At 47.4% G+C, this 20,121-nt stretch overlaps 1 protein-coding gene across 4 annotated transcripts in view; it reads left to right on the top strand.

Annotated features, from left to right (window-relative positions):
- Positions 1–3,165: 3,165 nt before the first annotated feature.
- ACACB (acetyl-CoA carboxylase beta) overlaps positions 3,166–20,121 on the top strand; it is a 123,883-nt gene continuing 106,927 nt past the window's right edge. For 3 of the 4 annotated variants that reach the window (XM_055405358.2, XM_055405356.2, XM_055405361.2), the window contains exon 1: positions 19,132–19,287. The gene's annotated coding sequence lies outside the window, so the exon portion shown is untranslated. Of the gene's footprint in view, positions 3,747–19,131; positions 19,288–20,121 lie in introns of those variants that run through there. The other variant, XM_055405357.2, reaches the window with a different exon arrangement.

Raw genomic sequence — 20,121 nt, 5'->3', positions numbered from 1 at the left:
ACATCAGAAACTGCTAACACTGATCCCTGTGGGGAAGCAGCCTGGGTAGCTGAAGGACAGGAGGGAAGCAGATTTCCCACTGAACTTCCTTTTGAACCTGTAAAATTATTTTAAACTTTGTTCTCATTTACCTTTCGCCTGGCTCCCTCTTCAGGTTTCTGTCTTATTGAGCCACAGTACTAGGATCAAAACCAGGAATCAGAACTGGGTACAGGGGCTTCCCTGGTGGTTCAGTGATAAAGAATCTGCTTGCCAGTGGAGGAAGCGCAGGTTTGATCCCTGGTCCCAGAAGGTTCCACATGCTGAGTAGCAGCTAAGCCCAGGAGCCACAACTACTGATCCCACAAACCCTAGAGCCTGTGCCCTGCAACAAGAGAAGCCCAAGCATCTGGAGTGGCCCCTACTTGCCACACCTAGGGAAAAGCCCACACAGCAGCGAAGACCCAATGCAGCCCAAAAGCTTTTTTAAAGTGCGGTTATATTAAAAAAAAATGTTTGTACAATGCTCCCTACTAAATACGAGCTTTATTAAAATTTCTCGTTTTCCCAGTAATGTCTTTTCTGTATCAGAATCCAGGATGCCACATTACACTTTGCTATGATGTCTCGTTCAACGCTGGTCTGTGACGTTCTCAGTCTTTCCCTTGATTTATCAATTTATACATTTTTGGCAATACCACAAAAGCTATGTGCCCTTCTTGGTACACCATCTCAGGGAACTAAGATTACTTAGTTCTGCATGGGCTTGTGCCTGTGGATTCCAGCACGTTCTTGCTCCTGGCTGCCTCAGATCCCTCTGTTGTGACAGCCTGGTCCAGGGCTTCAAGCTCCAGCATCAGATTCAAGGATATAGCCCTCCAGAGACGGCTTACATTAAGTAACCCCTGCAAGTCACCTAGCTCTTCCCAGGTGGCACAGTGGTAAAGAACTCACCTACCAGTGCAGGAGATGGAGGTTCAATCCCTGATTCAAAAAGATCCCCTGAAGTAGGAAATGGTGACCCATGCCAGTATTCTTGCCTGGAAAATTACATGGACAGAGGAGCCTGGTGGGTGACCATGGGGCGTGGGGGTGTCATAAAGAGTTGGACACGACTGAGGGACTAAACAACAACAGACAACAGTCACCTAAGTTCAAATACCTGTGACAGATCCCTTACCCTCTGTGGCTGGCTGTTTTCACTTGAACCCTGAGTCAGAGAAGGGACATTGGTTCAGAGCAGGTGGGTCATTAGAGCTCAGGGCCTCCAAAGGCTGTCAGCATCAGCGCCCTTCCAGCAGGCCGGCTCCCAATCCAGCTTTCTCACCTGCCCTGCAGCTGTCAGTGGAGGAGGAGGACAGACCCTTCCCAGTCTGGCACTGACAACCAAAAGCTGCAACTCCCTGCTGACCCATGGGCCAAACAGGGAAACTCAGAATCAATCCTGTGTAACAATCAGATACTCTGTGCCATAGGGGGATTTTAGTATATGGAACTCTTAGAACTGGGGTACCCTGGTTGCAAAGCTGGTATGGGACTCCATGGGTGGAATCATCCGCTCCCCGGGAGGAGGGTTTGGGCCGCAGTATCCCGGGTGGGACCCCGCTCTAGAACTCAGCTGGGCAAAAAGCCATACGTGAGATGGGCTTGGCGATGGCCCGACTCTGCAGCTTGGGCCTTGGATGGCCACCAGGGGGCGCAGAGGCCTCGCCAGGAAGGCAGTGACGTCCCCAGGGGTGTCAGGGTGACTGGGAGGTTGGAAGAATTCAGGGTAGAGGAGCCAGAGTCTTCAAGGTTGAGCAGGGCAAATGCCTGTGCAAGGCAACTTGCTGTACCTGCAGGAACTCTCTGTGCTTTGACTCCATCTCCTCCCCCTTGGGCAGCTGGAGTTCAGAGCTGCATTGGTGTCACCTGGGACCCCTGGGGCGGGGGCTACACCATGCAGGGTTGGGGGCTGGAGGTGGCAGGTCTTGGCCACTTGAGGATTTCTGTTACTCCTCCTCTGCTTACAGATCATGTGACCCAACGACCCCAGTTCAAGCTACAGTTTCCCCATCTGCACGATAGGGGGCGGGCTGGAGGGTCCTTCAGGTCTTAGTTGCATCACACGGGGTCTCTTGCCTCATGAGGAATCTTGCTTTGCAGCACACGGAATTCTCTAGTTGTGTCCCTTGGGTTCCAGAACACGAGGGCTCAGTTGCTCCGCGGCACGTGGGATCTCGGTTCCCTGACCAGGATCGAACCCTTTTCCCCTGCGTTGCAAGGTGGATTCACAAGTATTGGACTACCAGGGAAGTTCCTAGCATTTCCTTTATTCTTCTCAACCATGCGGTAAAGTCATTAGGTGAAAAAACAGGCTTGGCCATTTGCCCAAAGCCACAGGTGACAGAGCAAGGATTCAGAGTCAGATCAATCTGATTTCAAAGCCCAGTGGTCCTGCAACTATTGAGCCTTTGCCCAGATCATGAATTTTTGGAGTCATTAGGGAGAGATTTTCAATGGAGTGTTAAAAAAATTTCCCTGAGTTATGAACGGCTCCCCCCGGAGACATCAGAGGACATGTCTGCATTTAGAGAGATGGCTCTTCCAAAGGCTTGTGTGAGCTCCTCCGGAGTGAAGCAGTCTGGGTAAACAACCTAAGCCCCGTCATCGACTGAGTCCTTGACCTGCATTTTTTTCATCCCCAACTCCAGGCTCCCTCTGATGATACCCAGGCTTCAGGAGAACCCGGGCAGCAGGCAAGAAATATGCTTCCTCCTTGTAAGTCCACTGGAGAAAATCCCACGAGATTGACTATTTGCTAACTCTTCCTTCTTGAAAAACGTGCCCAAAAATGAAGTTGCTCTGGCAGGGTGAAGCTGCACCTGGCACACCCACCGCTGAAATCATTTATGCATTAGTTCAGCACCCTTACGGGTTTTTCCACTTGCCAGGCCACTGAACTGTGGTCCTCTTATCTTTTTGCGGAGCACAGTGGAATGCCCTTTTGTGCGGCCTTGGCTGCCCCGTGCCCCCCCCCGCCCCCCGCCCAGCTCTGGCTCAGATCTGGACATGACCTTTGTCCTACAAGCCTCTGGCCCTGCTCCCTCCACACACACCCCCCAGCTGAGGAACACTCTGTAACCATGGCACAGAGCCTAAAGATTTATGTCTTCTCCGCCAGTCCCAGAGACAGCCATCTGACCCTGCGTGGGAACGGAGCTGTTTGGTTGTTTTTTTTCCTCTGAGTCCTGAAAAATAGGAGACATTTCATTAGGTGGCATCTTCCTTGAGAAGGTTTTTACAAAATCTCTTGCGGGGAAAGAAGCCAGGAGATCTTTTGAAAGTGATCGTCTTGGACCTTCACCGTGGGCTTGTTCCAGAAGACATTTCACGAACACCCCACACCTACTCGGGGTTAATTTTCCGCTCGTGTCAGGAGGGCCAAAATGACTTTGTACTGCTGATGGCAGCTTGGACTTTAAATGACCCGTGGTTCAGACATCTAGGGACTTTGAAATAAAGCGAGGAATGGGATTAAAAGCAGGGGACAGAACTTTTCCCACTTAGCCTGGCTTATGCCTGCTCTTCAGAGCCTTGGAAGTGGAGTGCCCCGGGGATATTTTTAAACAGCAGGAGCTAGTTCATCTGAAAGTGACATTTATAGTCCCCGCAGTGAGCCGCTGGCTAGCTGACATTCAGGTCCTCAGCAAAACGGGAACCTGGAAAATTCAGCCTGGATGCCCAGTTGAAAGGACATGGGGAAAGGAAAGAGGCAGAGATAAGTGGTAAGTGAGCTCTCCTCTCCCTGGGGTCATTGACCACACAGCCAGTGTCCAGGTGAACAGGAATTTAACACGTAGCGAGGGCAGCCTTTGGACAGAAGTGTGGCTGGCTGTGAGAAGCTGATGTGAAGGGCTGGAAATGTAATGTAGATGAAGGACCTTTCTTTGCTTCTATAAATGGTTATGTTGCTGGGGATACTTGTGCAAACTTTTATCAGTTCCCCAAACCAAAAGAGTTTAGCCTTACCTAAAAGGCAAGGGGGGAGATTTTTGACTCCCAAAGCTTCAGTCTTCAGGAAGAGAATTATGTTTCCTATAGATGTCTGATTTCTCAAACTTGCTCTTATTTTTTTTTTTTTATGCAGACTCTTAAGAGTCAAGCATTTCTGGTGTCCTCTGTGGCTAGAAAGACATGATTTTGTTTCATTTTTAAAAAGCGTAGTACCACGGAAGTCTTGAATCAAGCCCGTAGTAAAATAGGGCTCCTCCTTGAACCATCCTTCGGTCTGTCTCTCTTCCTTCCAGGGAGCCTTACCCTTAACAATGCACGTGTGTGTGTGCTCAGTGGCTTCAGTGTCTGACTCTTTGTGACCCTATGGACTGTACACCGCCTCTGTCCGTGGGATTCTTCAGGCAAGAATACTGGAGTGGGTCGCCATGCCCTCCTCCAGGGGATCATCCTGACCCAAGGATCAAACCTGAGTCTCTCATGTCTCCTGCATAGGCAGGCGGGTTCTTTACCACTAGCGCCACCTGGGAAGCTCCTTTACAATGCACAGTTTGGTATAAAACTTCCTAGACTTTATGTCCTTCAGACTTTTTGTTCTGAAAATTCTCTGTGTCCTTGATCCTGTCTCTCACATCAGTCATTACTGTTATTTTGACACAGGCACGACGGAGGGGGAGTTCCCAGGAAGCCGGTCTTTTTCAATTTAAAAATTGAAAGGTATAGACATTGTTTTCTAAATAATTTTTGCTTCTAACAGTGTCTTGGGGGCATCTTTTCCAAGATGCGATTTCTTTACTGATCTCTCCAGATTTTAAATGGAAAGACCCAGCCCACCCTAAGTCAGGTGATCAGAATTGCAAGCATCCCCAGATCACGACTTTATTTGAAGAGCTCTGGGAAAGCGTTTTGTATTCATGCAAAAGAGTTTTATGTGCCCCTGCTTAGGTGTTGTGTGAACTCCCTCAGCCTCTTGTTACCTTCAGATCTGAGATAGAAATTAGAGTATGACTTTATACTAGATACTTGATCTTTATCAGAAAATAAACACTTTAATGTCCCAGGTAGCTCAGTGGTAAAGAATCTATCAGCCGATGCAGGAGACCCAGGTTTGATCCCTGGGTCGGGAAGATCCCCTGGAGAAGGAAATGGCAACCCACTCCAGTATTCTTTTTTTTTTAGTTATACTTGTTTATTTTTAATTGATTGATGATTGCGTCACAATATTGGTTTGATTTCTACCATACATCAGCATGAATTAGCCATAGGTGTACATATGTCTCCTGTCTCTTGAACCTTCCTCCTACCTCTCCACCCTTTCCCACCCCTCTAGGTTCTTACAAAGTCCTGGTTTGAGTTCCCTGGGTCCTGCAGCAAATCCCTTCTGGCTGGCTGTGTTACATACGGCAGTGTATGTGCTTGCGTGCCACTCCCTGCACTCGTCTCACCGCCTCCTTCCTCTCCCCTGCCCTGGTCTGTAAGCCTGTCTTCTCTGTCTGCATCTCACTGCCGCCCTTCAGACAGACTCATCAGTACCATCTTTCTAGAGTCCCTGTATGTATGTGTTAATATACTTGTTTCTATTTGTTTTCCTCTTTCTGACTTACTTCACTCCGTATAATAGGCTCTAGGTTCATCCACCTCATTAGAATTGGCTCGAATGTGTTCTTTTTTATGGCTGAGTAGTATTCCATTGTATATAGGTACAACATCTTCTTTATCCATTCATCTGCTGATGGACATCTAGGTTGCTTCCATGTCCTAGCTATTGTAAATAGTGCTGCAGTGAACACTGGGGTACATGTATCTTTCTCAATTTTGGTTCCTCAGGGTATATGCCTAGGAGTGGTACTGCTGTGTCATATGGTGCTTTTATTCCTATTTTTTTTAAGGAATCTCCATACTGTCTTCATAGTGGCTGTATCAATTTACATTCCCACCAGCAGTACAAGAAGATTCCTTTTTCTCCACGCCCTCTCCAGCACTTGTTGTTTGTGGATTTTTGATGATGGCCATTCTGACTGGGTGTGCCACTCCATTATTCTTGCAGGGAAATCCCATGGCCAGAGGAGCCTGGCGGGCTACAGTCCAGGGGGTCGCAAGACTTGGACATGACTTAGTGACTGTGTGTGTATTCTAGTTGCTTCAGTCATGTCCAATTTTTGTGACCCCATGGACCGTAGCCCATCAGGCTCCTCTGTCTGTGGGATTCTCCAGGCAAGAATACTGGAGTGGGTTGCCATTTCCTCCTCCAGGGGATCTTCCTGACTCAGGGATCGAACCTGAGTCTCTTTTTAAGTCTCCTGCATTGGCAGGTGGGTTTTTTTTTTTTACCACTAATACCACCTGGGAAGCCCATTAACTACTCAGGTTCTAATAAGTAGGCTGGGTGCCTTACATCTTGCTTTATGTATTTTTAAACTTTTTAGTGCAACAAATGAACTTTTTTGGGAAAGACATTCAGAGGTAGAGTGAATAGCACAGTAAGCCTTACACAGTCACCGCCCGCCTTCAACAGCAGTTGCCCTTTTGCTCTTCCAGTTTCTCCTGCTCACACACACACCTTTCCCTCCTGTATTTCTCTCCAACATTTTATTATGAACATTTGAAGACATACAACAACACTGAAAGAAAGTTACAGTGAGCACTCATACACCCACCACTTAGGTTCTGCCTAACAGTTCAAGTTATTGAGTAACTCAAGTTACTATCATTAACTCAAGTTCTGTTTCTCTGGAGTATTTTTCAAGCAAATCTCAGAGCCAGGTAAATACTTTAGTGCATTGGTCTAAAAGAGATGAGGACTTTTTACAAAAGCCATTGCCAGGACTTTCCTGGTGGTCCAATGGCTAAGTCTCTGCCCTCCCAATGCAGGGGGCCCAGGTTCAGTCCCTGGTCAGGGAACTAGATCCCACACGCTGCCAGTAACAGTTTGCAAGTTGCAGCTAAGACCTGGCACAGCCAGTTAAATAAATAAAAATATAAAGTCATTGCCATGATTATCTACCTCCAGCGCAATTAACGCTGTTTCCTTTATCCAGTATCCAGCTCAGGCTCAGTGTACTCCTGTCATCTCAAAGATTTTGCCTTTGAGATTGTTTTGTTCAAATCAGGACCCATGAAAGTTCCTAGTAAGTCTCTTTTCACCTATAGTAATCACTACCTTCCTTTACTAAATGACAGTTGCTTATTGAAGAAATGGAATCATGTGTCCTGTAGAATTTTCCCCATGCTGGATTTGGCTGATTCAGCTGAATAAGCACCCTCAAGGCATCATGTAGCAAGCTTCTCTGTCCTTCTTAATAAAATACCAGTTCTAGAGGCTTGAACGAACTCAGGTCCAAGTGCAGAGCTGTTGCTGTATACTTCTCATTGTGTCCTGTCGAGAAGAACAGAATGTCTGATTACCCCTCCTGCAGTGGTGTCGACTCATCATAGAGTCTGGGGATAACCTGATCTCCGTTGTGGAATTCCTCTTCAACCTTTCCCCAGATGTCTTTACAAGTCATCTTGGTCGGAGCCTAGGACATTATTATTTCATTTATGGTTGTGAATCATGGTTTTCTATTGCCATCAATCATTCCGCGTTTATGAGCCATCCCTGTTGTATAACTTAGAACTTTCACCCACCGTTGGGTAACCTTGAAGTGTACAGGGTCCTTTCCTACAGCGCAGGCAGGATAGACGCTCAATCACATCCCTTTTTGTGGCAATTCAGTTTCCAAAGTAATACGTGGTGCCACAGCAACCTTCCAAGGTGTCAGCAAGGGGTGGGTTTTGTGTTTGTTTTCATAGCATTATGACCTCATGATTTTTAAAAATATCAATATATTTGACATATTTCAATCCACTGCAATTGTCATCTTCTTTTTTTGGCCCTAAGTATCTTTTTTTTTCTTTTTTTTTTTAGCATCTGAATCTTTATTGTATTTTTTTTAAATGAGGCTTTTAATTAATGTTTGACAGAGCTGATTCAAGTTGAACAAACTAAATTTCTTTAAACAAACTTACTTATACTCCAGAGTCCTTTAAAAACTTAATAGCATTTATACATTGAAGGTATTTGATTTTCTTGTAACTAGCACTTCAAATGCAACAAGCATTTGAAGCAACAAGCATTTGACCCAACAAGTAAAACTTTCTACAGTTCATAACTTTTATAAATAAAATAAATTAAATGTACAGTGAATAAGTTCTCTGAAATATTTCAATATTTCTGCAGGTTTAGTAACATCGTAAAATACATTTCAACTAAAATTCACAAATCTAAAAACCTGTTAGGCATTTTTAGGCGTTTTAAGTTGGAAATGAAGACCAATGTTACATCGTAATATGCCAATTACAAATAGTACTTCAAATAGCAAATACTACAGTTTGTCCCAAACTTTAAAAACTATTCATGAACTCAACACTGAACTATTGATGGCTATGAGAATTGTTTCCTAGCCTTTTTGAAAATTTCAACCCATTTATGTTTAAGGTAATTATTGATAAGTACGATCCCGTAGCCATTTTCTTTATTGCTTTGGGTTCAAGTTTATACACTCTTTCTGTGTTTCCTGTCTATAGAAGATCCTTTAGCATTTGTTGGAGAGCTGGTTTGGTGATGCTGAATTCCCTCAGCTTTTGCTTGTCTGTAAAGCTTTTGATTTCTCCTTCAAATTTGAATGAGATCCTTGCTGGGTATAGTAATCTGGGCTGTAGGGTATTTTCTTTCATCACTTTAAGTATGTCTTGCCACTCCCTTCTGGCCTGAAGAGTTTCTGTTGAAAGATCAGCTGTTATCCTTATGGGAATCCCTTTATGTGTTATTTGCTGCTTTTCCCTTGCTGCTTTTAATATTTGTTCTTTGTGTTTGATCTTTGTTAATTTGATTAATATGTGTCTTGGGGTATTTCGCCTTGGGTTTATCCTGTTGGGGACTCTCTGGGTTTCTTGGACTTGGGTGATTATTTCTTTCCCTATTTTAGGGAAGTTTTCAACTATTATCTCCTCAAGTATTCTCTCATGGTCTTTCTTTTTGTCTTCTTCTTCTGGGACTCCTATGATTCGAATGTTGGAGCGTTTAACATTGTCCCAGAGGTCTCTAATATTGTCCTCATTTCTTTTAATTCGTTTTTCTTTTTTCCTCTCTGTTTCATTTATTTCTACAATTCTATCTTCTAGTTCGCTTATCTTGTCTTCTGCCTCTGTTATTCTACTGTTTGTTCCCTCCAGAGTGTTTCTGATCTCATCTATTGCATTATTCATTGTATATTGACTCTTTTTTATTTCTTCTAAGTCCTTATTAAATCTTTCTTCCATCTTCTCAATCCTTTTCTCCAGGTTATTTATCTGTAACTCCATTTTGCTTTCAAGATTTTGAATCATTTTCACCATCAAAATTCAAAATTCTTTATCAGGTAAATTCCCTATATCTTCTTCTTTTGTTTGTGTTGGTGGCAATTATCTTGTTCCTTTACTTGCTGGGTATTTCTCTGCCTCTTCATCTTGCTTATATTGCTTTGCTGGGGGTGGCCTTTCCCTCTTCTTGCAGTTTGTGGAGTTCTCTTTATTATGTAGTTTCTTCGCTGTGTGTGGGGTTGGACGGGTGATTTGTCCGGGTTCCCTGGTTATGGAAGCCTGTGTCGGTGTTCTGGTGGGTGGAGCTGGATTTCTTCTCTCTCCTTTAGAAGACAATGGGCTGTGTTTCTGGAAGCCTGATGTCCTCTGCCAGTATTCAGAAGTTGTCTTGTGGACTTTACTCCGCATTCAAATGTTCTTTTGATGAATTTGTGGGGGAGAGAGTGGTCTCGCCGTCTTATCCCTCCGCCATCTTGGTCCTTCCTCCCCAGAACACTGGATTCTTATATTCCACTTGGTCGTGGAGTATCTCTTCCCAGCTGCTCCAGCAAGGTGCAGCCGCTGTACCTTACCTTGGACGAGGGGTATCTCCTCAAGGCCGCCCCTCCTGCTTTGAATGTGGATCAGCTCCTCTCGGCCCTCCGGTGCCCAAGCAGCCACCGCCTCCTGGACATGGTACAGCTCCTCTCGGCCACCGCCCTAACCTTGGGTGCTGGGCAGCTCCTCTCAGCCACGATTCTGCACGTGGTCGGTTGCGCCGGAGCCAGGCGTCTCTCGCGTCTGCGCCGCCGGAGCCGGACCTAAGTATCTTTTCTTTGACAGGGAAGGCTGTTCAGGGTGTACCTCCTGTGTTTACGTGTCTGCCCCAGCTCTGGAGTCAGTCATTTCTCCAAGAGGTCGTGGTTCCTTTTAGTGGGAAATATACTTAGAAATCATAATCTGGACATTAGGGAAGTTCGTGACTGTATGACATGATTCCCGTGGTTGCTCTGTTCGTAATGGACTGGAGAGACATGACTGGGGGCCGGTAGTGGATCAGGAGGCTGGTCCACTGGTCCACGTGAGAGAGAATGTGGCTTAAAGTTGGTCTTAGGCAGAGCACTTAGCACAAGACTTGAGCATCCTGGGAAATGCAACCAATGGGAAATGCATAAAAGAAACATGCTTTTGTTGTAGCCACGCGTTCCGGGAAACAGACTCACTCAGAAGGACAGTGCAGATGGTGAAGTGCAGTTTATTACACCGGCGGGCCCAAGGCAGAGTCTCCTCTTAGCCAAGGACCCCAACCAACATTTGCGAAAATCTTTTATACCCCATGTGTACGTGTCTGAACCCACCACCCCAAATTCCTTGAGACTTATAAACCAAGGAAAATACAATCCCAATAACCCCATCATTCTATGTGCTTATGTGCTCAAACAGTCAAACAATTAGCCAATAATCAATAAACCCGAGGTTACACTCCGATAGAGAAGAAAATTTATGGCCTGTCTGGAGGAAGGGGTGATTAGTGTATGTTTTCTCTTAGGCGATGAGTAACCTAGATACGATCTTCAAGGTTCCCCTGTCTGGAGGGGGTCTTATCCTTCTGTTGTCGTTTTCATAGGCACTAAACACAGAGTTCAGAGTCCATTGGAAAGGTGGCTGAGCGTGATCAGCATGAACAGGCCTAAGATGGAGTCCAGGCCCTATGAATTCCTTCTTCATTCCCCCCTCTTGATGCTCTTAATTCATATTATGAGCATCATTCATAAGGATATATTGTACCCTGGCTCTCTGACCACCAATTTAGGAGTAATGACATCAATCTTCAGGTTACAAAGTTCATAATACATTGTAAAATTCAGGGTCCACAAAGCAGAACTATCAAAGCAACTGTAACAGTGGTAAATATAGTTTTCCACCAATTGCCCTTCACCCAAGATAGGACCGAAGTCCAGAAAGGAATGTTTTCATCTGACATTGCTTTACCTGGTTTTTCATGTTGTCTAAAGCAGTCGATACATTCCCAGATAAGTCAGGAATGTATACACAACATTCAACCTTAATTATAGCACAGGTCCCTCCTTGAGCAGCTGTGAGTATGTCCAAAGCCATTCTGTTATGAATTACTGCTTTTTTCATTTGGATTTACTCTTCATTTAAGGCTTGGATGGCTTTTGTTCTATCTAGGAGGGCCTGTTTTGTGAAATTAGTCAAGGCCTCTACTTTAATCACGATATCTCTTGTCCGTATAGAAGAAGGCAGAATAAGCCCTGGCATGGAGCTTGCTCTGTTCACGAAGGCCTCGGGCACCCTCTCGAAGGGGTGAAGGCACAGAGCGCCTTCTCGAGAGGGTCTTAGAAGCCCGGGCAGGAAAGTGAACACAGAGAGCCTCTACGCTCCAGGAATTATCCTGAAAAAGAGAGGGAGCGAGAGAGAGAAAGCAAGACACGGGGACCAGAGCTCTGATGAGCAAAGGTGTTTTAATCAACATGATGTGGGCATATATACTGTAGTTACTCTCAGCAAAGACAAAGATTAAATTCCAGACTTATAAAACACAGGCAATCCATATTAAACAGAGAGTTGTAAATAATCACTTTTACCATATGGTTCATAAAAAGGAAGAGGGTACTTATCACTGTATAGAAAAACTAAGGAAGGAAATGCCTGGATTCCTCAGCCCCTGGGAGAGGCTTGCCTCTCCTCTTAATTCCTGAATATTCAGGAATTAATAAGGAACAGAGAATTCCTGACAGATCCAAAACAGCACACAGGAAGCCATGCTTCCTGACACAGAGAGGTGAGGAAACTTGTTCAAGATCATGCAGGAAATAAAGAGCAGAAATCTTGAATCTAGCATCTCCAGATCCAGTACTTCAACCAGTACACTGTGTTTCCCATAGGTGTCATTATTTCAAACTCAAAAAGGAAAAAAAAAAAACCTAGATTAATTTCTGGCACTAAACCTGATACCTCATCAGTGAGGCCGACTTGCTTACACTTCATGAGATTGTAAAGCGGAACTCCAGGGTGAGAGGGGTGAGTCCCAAGGGCAGAGCCAACCGTCAGACCCCGTCCCCACCCCTTGATATTTCTGTGTCGCTGCACTTTAGCATGAAGTGGCCCTTGAGACCGCTACTGCTACTGTTGTCCGTACAGCCTACGAGCTCTTCTAAGCATCCTCATTATTTATGCAGGCTTTGGTATGTTTCAGAATGAGAAAGTCAAGGTCCCCAGATTCAGGTACACACCTTTAAAGGTTTTCAGGGTGATGGAATCAGAGCTCGAGCCCCCAGACTCTGACTCTGTGTCTACAGCCAGTTTTATGTTTTCAGTCTGGAAGGGACAGGACAGAGGAGAGGCTGTTTCTTTTTAGGGAGGTGAGTCACCCGTCTGTGGGGCTCAATCGATTCAGCTCTAAAGTTGGCAACTGCATTTCCAAAGCTGGCAGGAAGCATGGGAGCAGCCTTGAAAGTGAACCGCAATCCCTAGGGTGGTGTATGGCTCAGAGGGGAAGGAGGTGCCCCCCCTGCCCCGAGTTACACCACTGCCTTCCAGGCTGGATGCTGTAGCGGCCCCACCCGGAGACCAGCCTGAGTGGAGGCGCTCAGCCAACAGAGCCAGGGGTGACGGGAGGAAGAAGTCCCCATCACATGACAGCTCGACGTCGGGGAAAACTGCATAGGATCCCTGGTCCCCAACGCAGGGGCCATCCTTCATTTACGTCAGTTTAAACAGTCTGTCTGTGGCTTCCCAGGTAGGTCAGTTGTCAAGAATCCGCCTACCAAGTAGGAGACGTGGGTTCCATCCCTAGGTCGGGAAGATCCCCTGGAGGAGGAAATGGCAACCCACTCCAGTACTCTTGCCTGGAAAACCCTATGGACTGACGGGCAACAGACCATGGGGTCGCAAAAGGTCAGATACAACTCAGCAACTACACACAACAACAAACAGTTCCCGCCCATGAGTGCATTTAATCACCCTGGTGGGCTGCTGAGGTTGGGGAAGTTCAGCCTCGGGTTACCCACTCTGCTTGTGGGTAGGTGGCAGAGCTGAGATTCCTGCCTGGGTGGCCTGGCTGTGGCATCTTCCCTGGGCTGTCTCCATAGCTCCAGCCCTCGCTAGCTCCAAGAAGGAGGTGTGGCCCCCGCCTCGCTCTCCATCCCTGTCTGCTACCCCACCCCCACCGCACCCTTTTCTCAGTGCCAGGCCAACCGTGGAGGGTTCCTGGAGAGATTCTGTCTCCTCCTGACCCTGTACCTCTGCCTGGTGAAGTCATACGCCTTCCATCTCAGCTGAGATATCCCTGAGAAAGCTTTCTCTCACCTCGAAGACCAAGGCAGGGCCCCTGTTTCATGCATTTCGAGTGCTTCTCCTTCGTGCAATTCTCCTGCTTGCGCCCTAACTTTGCTCTGAGATCTAAACTTGCTTCCCACTGACAGTGTAAACCCTGCCTGGGCAGGACCATTCCCGCTCTGTTTGCTTCGTATCCATGACAGCCGGCACCTCGCCTGTGCCCAGGAATTACCTGCCTGTGAATGAGTGGTGGTTGGAGAATGCAAATTCCTGGCACAGAAGGAAGAGAGGGGAAGGAGGGTAGAGTTCCATCTGGAAGGGGGAAGGGACCTCAGGTGCGCAGAACAGTCGGCTTCCGCGGTTTCTGTAGGAATGATGCCAGTGAGTCAGGATCAGGACAGAGGAGCCCAATAGACCTCTGAGCTCACAGAGGAAGTTTTCCTCTGGAGGTAGGGGATTGCAGCTCTTACATTCCTCCAAGACAGGCGCCAATCTAGAACCATTCAGACTGGTTTTACCTGGGCACCCCCCCCCCCCGCCACAGGTCAACCCCATCCAAAGCTGGACTTGTCTCCCCAGGTGTAAATCCAGCACCTGCCATGTAACAGGCACCAGGGACGTGCCCCTTTCAAGGTCAGCAGTCCCAGAGGACCCTGGGTCTTCTGGTGTCTGAGCCGTCCCCTGACTGCAGGAAGAACTGAAATGTACAGACTTTTCTCAAATGTGTTTTCCTGCTGGGTTCTACATCGGTGGCCCCTGAGGCTGCACACCTGCTCAATTCTAGGACCAACTGGGTGTTGGTATTTCAGGCTTGCTCTATCAGTGTTTGCTGAGATTCTCCAGAGGCCTAGGTGTTCTGACAGGTGACAAGTTTCAGAACTGTCAACCCTCCCCGTGTCTCTTACAGGCTTCTGATTCCATCCATCCAAGAGGGTGGCCAGTTAATCAATTGAATCAATAGTTTGCTCACCTCCGCCTCTTAGGAGTCTAGGCTTTGGAGTCAGGCAGAACAGGGCTGGGTTCTATGCACCTCTGAAGCTGTGTGACTTTGGGAAACTCACTCCCCCTCTCTGGGCATTGGATTCTCGTGCCTGATCTGTGAAATGTGATAAGATAATTTCCTTGTAGGACTGCATGAGGAGTAAACGAGATCCTGAATGCAGGATGCTGTTTATAACGGGAGGGGTGAGAAGTGAAGTTGCTCAGTCGTGTGCAACTCTATGTGATCCCAACTGTAGCCTACCAGGCTCCTCCGTCCGTGGAATTTTCCAGGCAAGAGTACTGAAGTAGGTGGCCATTTCCTTCTCCAAGGGATCTTCCCGACCCAAGGATTGAACCCAGGTCTCCTGCACTGCAGGCAGACGCCTTACCCTCTGAGCCACCAGGGAAGCCCCATGATGGGAGGGGCAGCTGTTGTTATTTACTAGGGGTTGTTCCTAGTTGAAGAGTAACAGAGGACAGAGTCTGTTCCGAGAGGTGGTGGCTGCAGTTCTCTCGCTGCTCCTTTGGCGGGGAGGAAGTGTGGACACAGTACTGGTGGCCACGGTCGCAGGGCAAGCTGAGGCTTGGGGATTCCACAGCCGGTGTGATTTCTCAGGTCTCCCCATTTGCAGGGAGCAATACCTAAATATCTTCTTCAGATGCAAACATTCTAAAGAAAACAAATGATTATTCCTTCACAACAGAACCATTCTGCTAGTTACGGCTTCCAGTTTAGTGACTTTGGCCGAGTTCCCATCTTTAGACAGTAAAGCTAGAAATTTGCCATCCACCAGGTGTCGAGAGCAAATTCTCTTTGAGATTTCCTGCCCCCTTGGCAACCTGATGAACTCCTATTCCTCCTTCAAAGGCCCAGAGCAGATGTCACCTCTTTAATTTTTCTCCTGTCCATCTCCACACCTGGAAGGAGTTCTTTCTGAACTGCCTTCCACAGACTTCCCTGGTGGTCCAGTGGTTGAGTCTGCCTTCTAATGCAGACAGCATGAGTTCCATCCCTGATTAGGGAACTAAGATACCACATGCCACACAGTGCGGCCAAAAAAAAAAAGAAAGAAAATGAACTGCCTTCCAGGTGTGACTTTTCTGATTCTGGGATTCTAGTGGCTAAATCTTGATTTTAAAAGGTTATTTTTCCCTTTGGGTAGAACTCTCCCGTCTCTCCCAAAACCTTTCCCAGGAGAAGAACCCCCAAGGCTAGAGAAGTTGTTTTGTTATTTATTTCTTGTTGCATTTTAGTTTCTTAAAGGCGTGGATGCAGAGATTTAGAAACAAACCCAAGGCTCTGAGAACCCTAGCAGTGCCCCCAACAGTCACTTCTCAGGTCCGGGGTTTTAGGACCTTCCTGCGGGCTTATGGAGGGAAATTGTGCACAGGGAGCAGGAGGACATGGAGATTAGGAGCGCGGGCTTCAAAGCGTGGCCACCTGGGTCCTAGTGGTGTGAGCCTGGGAGGTGACCGAGCCCACAGGAAGTGAGGAGGAAGTGGTGCCTTTGTAGAGGGCTTCAGGGAGCCCCTCTTGATGAGATCACGTGAGTGAAGGTCTCAGCACAGTGGCTGTGCGTAGGAAGATACGCCCCTCTGAGCTATTAGGGATAAACTTCCTGTCCTGTCCCACTGTTTCTGGGACTTCCCTGCCCATCCAGTGGTCAAGACTCTGTACTGCCCATGCAGGGGGCATGGGTTTGATCCCTGGTCAGGGAATTAAGATCCCACAGCCACAAAAATTAAAAAAAAAAAAAAATTAAAAACCCAAAATAAGTATAAAATAAAATTAAGAACCTCATCTCTCCGAATAACATAAAAAGTCATACACACACACACACAGTTCTCAGGACTATCTCCGTTGGATCAGGGAACAGATAGAATTTAATTAACATGTGAATTCAGCCTGAATTAACATCTGCTGCAGCCCCACAAATGGCCTCCTCTTTGAAAGAAACCACCTGCCCCACAGGCCTGCAAAGCTGAAGGGGGTCCAGGGATTGTCTTTCTGTGAGGGTCTTCCTGTCCCACCCGGGGACCTGAGCAGTGTCAGACTGGGGCTGCCACCCACGTAAAAACACCCAGTCTGTTTTTGTCCCTTGGTGGAGGAGAATCCCTGCTCACCATCACCAGCCGTGTTCTTTCCATTTTGGTTCAGCAAGAAGGGGAGGGTGGTGTTCAAAAGGTCTGACAGGTCTCGGTTGATCCTCCCAGTAATCCTATGACGTGGGTGAGGCTGGGGATTTTTGCTCCTTTTCTAGGTGGGGAAACAGATTCAGAGAGGGGACAGGATTCATCAGAGACAACCTTCTGTGGGTGGCAGAGCGTCACCGGGCAGTGATCCATCCTGCCTGAGGCTCTCTGCTTGGATCAACTGTGCTCAGCGCCCTGCCTGAGTGACTGCTCTGGATTCTCAACATGTCCGTCTGGGAGCCGTGCCCTTACACTGTTTTGGCAATGAGAACACTGAAGCTCCTTCGCCCGGAACTCACCCCGTGTGAGGTGAGAACCCACATCGGTGTCCAGGGCACCCACCAAGGTACCCGAGGACAGTGGGTCTTTACAGTGGCTGTTGTCCCACACTGGCCCGGAGCAGGGGATCTTGGTGCCACTCACGGCAGTGTCGTTAATTTCACATGTGACCTCTGGCCTCTGCTCACCTACCAAGCGAAAATACTGGACCTGCCAAGTATCCCCCTCTCAGGCTGGCAGGTGGGAACCTGAGTGGCTTATGGGGAAACACAGGGTGACCTGTGACACCCCAAACCTAAGGGCCAGAGTGCAGGTTGAATTATCTACTGGCAAGTTTGACTGCCTTGGCAGCCTGGCATAGCTTCCTCTATCACTGTAATGATCTCTGAATTTGCAAAAGGATGTTGCACCATCGCCTGCTAGCCCAAGGGGCCTTGAACTTCATCCTGATGCTTTTGCTTCTGTTTGCATCAAGCTCACCTTGGCCAAACCCAGGTTGTGCTGGGACGGACACCTCCTACCAGGTGTCTGACAGATGAACACATGGGAGCAAGAAGCTGGCATGATTGCAGGAGTGTTTTCTGTTTAATTTTGGCCGCACTGGGGCTTCCTTGTGGCTCTCAGGCTTTCTCTAGTTGTGGTGTGCAAACTTAGTTTCCCCTTGGTATATGTGATCTAAGTTCCCTGACCAGGGATGGAACCTGTGTCCCCTGCATTGGGAGGTGGATTCTTTTTTTTTTTGTTGTTCAGTCAGTAAGTTGTGTCTGACTCTTTGAGACCCTATGAACTATAGCATGCCAGGCTTTCCTGTCCTTCACTATCTCCCTGAGTTTGCCCAAACTCGTGTCTATTGCATCAGTGATGCCATCCAACAATCTCATTCTCTGTTGTCCCCTTCTCCTCCTGCCTTCAATCTTTCCCAGCATCAGGGTCTTTTCCAATGAGTTGGCTCTTCTCATAAGGTGGTCAAAGTATTGGAACTTCAGCTTCAGCATCAGTATTTCCAATGAATATTCAGGGTTAATTTCCTTTGGGATTGAGTGATTTGATCTGCTTGCAGTCCAAGGAACTCTCAAGAGTCTTCTCAAGTATCATAGTTCAAAAGCATCAACTCCATGAACAGTGTGTAAAGAATACTGGAGTGGGTTGCTGTTTCCTTCTCCAATTGATCTTCCCAACTCAGGGATCAAACTTGTCAACTCCTACATTGGCAGGTGGACTCTTTACCACTGAGCCAGCAGGAAAGTTCACAATAAATACATAGGATTTTTTTATAACTTAATGTGATGGATGAAATTGTGTCTCCTCTCACATTCATATGTCAAAGCCCCAATCCTTCACAATTCAAAATGTGATCTTATTTGGAAATAAGGTCATGTGGGTGTAAATAGTTAAGACGAGGTCACAGAGAAGTAAGGTGAACCCCACATCCAATTACGACTGGTATTCTTAGCAAAGGGTAAAAGTGGACTCAAAGACATAAACAAGTGGAGGACACATGTGAAGATTAAGGCAGAGATTGATCAGGGTGATGCTTCTGTAAGCCAAGGACTGCCAAAGTTTGCCATCAATTAGCCAGAAGCTAGGCAAGAGGCATGGAACAGTCTCTTCTTCATAAACCTCAGAAAGAACAAAAGCTGCTGACACCTCATCTCAGACTTCTAGCCTCCAGAACTGTGAGGTTATAAATGTCTATGTGTAAGTCATCCAGTTTATACTTTTTACAGTATAGTTATGGCAACCTTAACAAACTAATACACTCAGTTATGTGTGTTTTGCCACACATTCTTAACCCCTGGACCCCCAGGGAAGTCCCTACAGGAGTATTTAAAACTCTAGAGACTTGGAGTTGGGCAAGAGGGTGGGCGACTGCATGAGCAGTAAAGTAGGCTCTAGCTCCAGGATGGTGGGAAGCTGGAGGGAGGTGGCCCTGTGGGCCTTAGAGCCCCCGGGAGCACAGACAGCTTCTTAAGTACTCAACTTTGAACCTGCAGGAGGGAAAGGGCAAGGAAGGACCTTGGCAAATGGCTTATATTTACAGATGGCAGATAAGGGCGCATGACTTGGGAGAAAGCTCCTCGTGTCTAGCACGGGCTGGTCCAAACTCCTCCCCCACCCTGGCCTGATTCATGACACCAGGCTCCTGCTGAAACAGGACACTCCACGGCCCATTTCCCTTAGTCACGCCGTGGGTGCCTGTCGGACCCACACGAGAATGGAGCCGGCGTCCTGGCAGTGGGGGTAAGTGGCAGTGAGTGCTCAGGAGTTCATCTTGGTGGGAGGGGAACAGGTAGCTGGTTTAACACTGACTTGCTGCCCTTCTCTGTCCCTCGAAGCCCCAGCCAGGTATGGTGCGCTGTGGCGGGGGAGCGTGGGGGAGAGATGGAAAACAAACCCCTGACCCGTCTCCCTCTCCAGCCCCATCTGGCCACCAGCCAGCACCTGTTGGAAGTGAGCGGTTTCCTGCCTGCGTTATGGTCAAGGCCACAATCACCCTGGCACAAGGCAGCTGTTGCTTGTGTTCAGTTTGCAAGAAAAAAAATAGCTTTGGCCCTCTGCTGGGTTTTCGGGTCAACTGGGTTGTTTCAGTGAAAGGCAGCAGCTCAGCATGGCAAGTCTGCCAGGGTCCACGGGAAGGACATCACTGGCCTTGATTGCCCGTGGGTCTGAACCCCATGCACAGTGCTCCTTCTACATGGCTGTGCACACTTGGTTCCACCCTCCAGGTTCACGGCCGGGTATCCGACCTTAGGATCGTATCCAGGTGTTCAGGGGAACACCCTCCACTTTATGGGATTTACTTATATCCAGTTTTGATGGTGGTGCAGTGGGAAAGGTACCGGCATGGGGCCTGGGTATAAGCAGAGTCAAGGAACTGAACTCTGAGCCGCAGTTTACTTACTTGTAAAATGGGACTGAAATAGAGACCATAGCAGTTGTAACATCCACCAGGTTGTCCTGAGGATTGGAAACTTGAAGGCACTGTACATGCTTGATGGCTCCTTGATGCCTCTGATAGCATTTACACAAATGTTGTCTAGGTTATTCAAAGAGCAATGGTGAGGCCTGTAAATG

The sequence above is a fragment of the Moschus berezovskii genome, chromosome 19 (genome assembly GCF_049115385.1).
Source record: "Moschus berezovskii isolate FMDL1 chromosome 19, NW_MosBer_1.0, whole genome shotgun sequence".
In the NCBI taxonomy this organism is placed as follows: domain Eukaryota; kingdom Metazoa; phylum Chordata; class Mammalia; order Artiodactyla; family Moschidae; genus Moschus; species Moschus berezovskii.
The sequence above is the reverse complement of the archived record's forward strand: the minus strand, read 5'-3'. Positions and strand labels throughout refer to the sequence as shown.